The following is a 4,517-nucleotide window of genomic DNA, read 5'->3' as shown; positions in this document are numbered from 1 at the left end:
AAGGTCTTTTTTTAGACCACCCTTTTTCGGAGAGGATCACCCTAATCGCCAAACAAAAAAAATAAAGGTTTTATTATTTTGGTCAAAGAACTCCCATGCTAAATTTGGGACAAACCAGAGCACTTTTGATTTGGATATTTCCGCTCGACGTGGAATCGCTGATTGAAAATTTTCTAACAATTTCTTTTAAAAAAAAAGCTTGGTTTTTAGGCAAAAAAGAAAAGGTTTAAAAAAAATTAGTGGATTTAACTGGAAATGGTGCACGATATCCAAATTTATGCAAAGTAATTTTGATTGCAAATTTATTTAACATCTAAAAACAAAGTCAAAATAATACATTCGACTTATTGTTTGTCAAGTTTTTTTCAAAAATCACGATTATTTTTTGAAAAATTAGCAACACTGCCAAATCAATTTGAGCAACTTGTGCAAAAATGGTATTCTCAGAAATGAGATTTTTCAAAAATGTTTTTTTTTGCAATCTATTTTCTGTGTGAAAAGTAGAATTTAAAAAAATAAATGTATGATCCCCATACCCGCAATTAACTTGGTCCTGAAATGTGAGCGCTTGGTGAACAAATCAATCATTTATATTAACTCCGTAATTTATATGCCCACGTGCATAACTTTTTTTATTTAAGCAGATTTCAATGCTACAAACAGTGGATGTAGATAAACTTCGCATAGACGCGCTTGTTCCCTTCACGCCACTGAGGGTATGGATTGGCAATAAATGAATAAGCATTGAAAAGTGGGATTTAAAAAATAAGTAGTTTTGTTAAGTGTAACATTTTTTTCTGAAAAGTATTAAGCAATACCTATATCTGTGATTTCAAGTAGGGCGTCCAATTTTCCCGGGTTTTGAATTTCCCGGGAAAAGGGAAAAATATTTTTGAAATCCCGGGAATTCCCGGGATCCCGGGAAATTTTTAAAGCAGTCATAAAATCTCTGTTTGCATAATATTTGATAATTTTTCAAGTCAAAAAGCTCAATAATAATAATTGGTGACAATTTACACTTTAATCTAAACAAGGACGACAGTTTTTAAATAACTTTTTTTGTTCATTGCTGTGTTTTGGATTATAAAAACTGATTTCAATTTCAATGTGATTCAAATTAAATAAGTGTTTTATAAACATAATTCTTTTATATATTTTGTTATATGCCATAAAAGCTTGAAAAATTTCTTTGAAAATGTCTAAAAAACGTGAAGCGACAACAAAACCAGCGGGAATTCAGGACAACATGCTGAAAAGGTACAGGAGATTTCAGAGCAATAAATTTGGAAATCGGTGTTTTAATTGATTTGTTCTGTTCCTTTTTTAACCGAAGTTATTCAAAACACGATGAAGCTCAAATAGCTGTCTAAATTCGTTACATTTGTCGTGATTTCCCCCAAATCCGGTGTTTGATGGAAAATAATTTAAGATGATTTTCAAATTTAAAATTATAAATATAAATATTATACCCCGTCTTTAAAAAAACATAAAATTCAATAGAAAATATTGAAAGCGCCAGGCATTTTGCAGATCTGTGAACTAAAATTTAAACAATTTTCCCTAATAAGCCAAATTAAAGCTGATATATGCCGAATACACATTTTTATGCTTTAAAATCCATATTGATTACTATGTATTCAACTGTTCATCTATTTCTACAACCAAATCAAAATTTCCAGACCAAAATTTGACTTTTTTTCAATTTTGGGAATTCCCGAGACAAATTATGAAAATTCCCGGGATTCGGGAATTCCCGGTTTTGGAAAAATCCCGGGATTTTGTCCCGGGAATTCCCGGGATGGACGCACTAATTTCAAGTGACCTAATCGATCTGAAAATACGTTCTCAAGATCTGAAGTTTTTTTTTCTGTTTTTATCATTTTTGGATGTTTTTGAAACCATCATGAGCCAGAGGTATAATATTCAAAACACCCAAAAAGCAATAATTTGATTTTTGAATACAGTTAAACCTCGCATAGTGCGTAGGCGTTACGCTTTGTATCTCTTCGATTACTCTGGAATGACATAACATATTTGCATTTTTTTTAAGCAAATCGTAGGTTGCAACAAGACCAACAAATTGCTTGAACAAGATTACAAAAATGATATGTCGTGTTTGAGAAATATACGAAATACAAAGCTTAACGCCTGCGCACTATGCGAGGTTTAACTGTATTTTAATTATTTTTTAATTATTTTGTGTATTATAATATTATAGACGAACCAATAAATCAAAATTACTTCATTGGTCATAGAAAACACACAATGTTTCATCCAATCAAAAAAAAAAAAAAAAAATCCAAAGAAATGATTTTGGTTTTTAAATCAACCAAAACATGCTAAAAATGATACTATACGAAGAGGAATGCATTTTAAATTGATTTCAGCTGATTTCACTTCAATTTTCATTGAAATTTTGAAGTTTTTGGAAAAAAAATTTTGCCCCTTATTTTTCGGGCCAACTTTGAAGGGAGAAAGTTAAAGTTTGTACCAGTTTTATGCTATTATGCCAAATGCGGTACACCCCTTTTGAGAGGCACATTTTATGCTATTTGTTACTTGATTTGTTTGAAAATTCCCTTTGGAGATGTAATCGAACGTTTAAAGTGCTGATGAGCCATCAAACGGAGCCCGATGCAAAAATGCCTAATTATTTAAAAAATGGTTTTAAAGGATGTCATCATTTTGATAAAATCAACGTAAAAAGATGTTCACTTATTTTCACCATGATTTATTTTCACTGTGTTTTTGTTTTTGTTGTATTATGGAGACTTCTACTTGCTTTGTAGTGGGTTATGCAATCAAACGATCAAAGTTGTTTCTGAATGACTGATTTTGCTGTTCTTTTTGTTTTTGTTTTCCTCTTCTGGTAACCGTTTGACTGGGATACAATGCACGAATAACATAATGTCTACGATAACTTTGCCGAAAAAGAAACTAGAACCAAAACCGAAACACTTTCTTCGAGGACGTCTTTTGTCGTGACCCCAAATTGCTTTTCACACGTGTTGATTTTCTTTACCTTGAAACCACGTGTGCCTGGTTTCCCACGCTGTTTGATTAAATGTATTTTTTTTATTGGGGTTTAATAATTAATTATTTTTTACGATTAACCATATCATATCTACCGATGCAAATTTGTATTGTGAAGTTTTTTTTTTTATTATTTTTACTGTTTTGCTTTAATGTTGTGTATTTCGCTGAATATAAATACAACACATTACTATTAAAATACCAAACAATACGAACGAACGCCTATGAACTAACAAGTTAGATAACCCCCGGGGGAAAAAGAACAGGTGGATGCGCGATTTTGATGAGTTTTGTGAGGGGTGATGAAAATGGCCCTTCTACCAATGGGTGAGTAGTGTTAAAAATGTCTATCGAGAAAAAGTGTGGAAAGCTAATCAAAGTTCCACCAGCCAGGTACCAGGGTTAAATTAGGGGCAGGTGACGTGGCAACTAATAATCGAACAAATGTAGAGAGTATAAAAAATGAGTACAAAAGCGGTTTCGCGCCGTGAAAATGAACTATGATGGGGCATAACGAAAAATCTCTAACAAATCCATACTCATTCAGTGGTGGTGAAAAAACGGAAAAGAGTTTCCCAGAACTAAGTCACTCGCTATTACAAACACCGAATTGTTATGTGTACCAGAAAGAAAGTAAAAAGCTAAGTTTTGCGTTTCCATCGCTCAATAGCCATACAATTTCGGGGAAAATATGTGAAAATTCCTTTCAAACGATCGCTTCTGTCAATAGAAAATGGGTACGTGGAAGGTTAAGTGGATTTGAAAGGGGTAGGAAAAGGAAATCTATTGGTTGGAAATAGCTGAAAACTTAAGTACAGTCATCCCTCATATTCGGAACAGTTTACAGATCGGCCAATGTTAAAAAAATCATAGAAAATCGATAATTGAACTTAATGATTCGCTTCTACCTTCATTTGAAAACTTTTCTTGCGATCTTTAGAATGCTGTATCGAACTTGCTGTATTTTTACTTTTAAATCAAGTTTTTGAAGAAAAACTTTGACCCTTGAAATCCACAAATTCGGAACACTTTTTTCTTACGGATGTAAACAAACTTTAGTTCTCTCCAGGAGTACACATTTTTTACAAAATAATGACTTCACGCACTGAAACCAACGAAACTCAAGCTTAGTTATGTGTTATGAATGGTCTGATAACTTTTTTGTAAAAAATATCAGTTAAATTCAGGTGTTCCACAATTGTGGGAGGCACAATAACATCCCACAATCATAAAACAGGCAATTTGGAGGCAGAGTTTTGCTGCTCTGGATAAAATAGTCTTGAAATAAGGTTTTTTGTTCAAAAAGTACAACTTTTACTAGTGAAATAGCAAGAGAATGTCCAAATAAAGGTCCTAAAAATAGTAGGGTCGACAAAAAAGCTGCATTTGGCATGTTATTGACAAATTACCACAAAAGTGTTCCGAATTTGTGGGTGTTCCGAATATGTGGGATGACTGTACGACAGAGGTAGAATAGTTTTTTT

At 32.7% G+C, this 4,517-nt stretch overlaps 1 long non-coding RNA gene across 1 annotated transcript in view; it reads left to right on the top strand.

The window, feature by feature from the left end:
• The first annotated feature begins 2,336 nt into the window (after positions 1–2,336).
• Positions 2,337–4,517, top strand: part of LOC128093192 (uncharacterized) — a 154,865-nt gene continuing 152,684 nt past the window's right edge. Inside the window, exon 1 of the long non-coding RNA XR_008212312.1 lies at positions 2,337–4,501. This is a non-coding gene — a long non-coding RNA (uncharacterized LOC128093192). The remainder of the gene's footprint in view (positions 4,502–4,517) is intronic.

Source organism: Culex pipiens, chromosome 2, assembly GCF_016801865.2.
Source record: "Culex pipiens pallens isolate TS chromosome 2, TS_CPP_V2, whole genome shotgun sequence".
Lineage (NCBI taxonomy): Eukaryota > Metazoa > Arthropoda > Insecta > Diptera > Culicidae > Culex > Culex pipiens.
The sequence above is the reverse complement of the archived record's forward strand: the minus strand, read 5'-3'. Positions and strand labels throughout refer to the sequence as shown.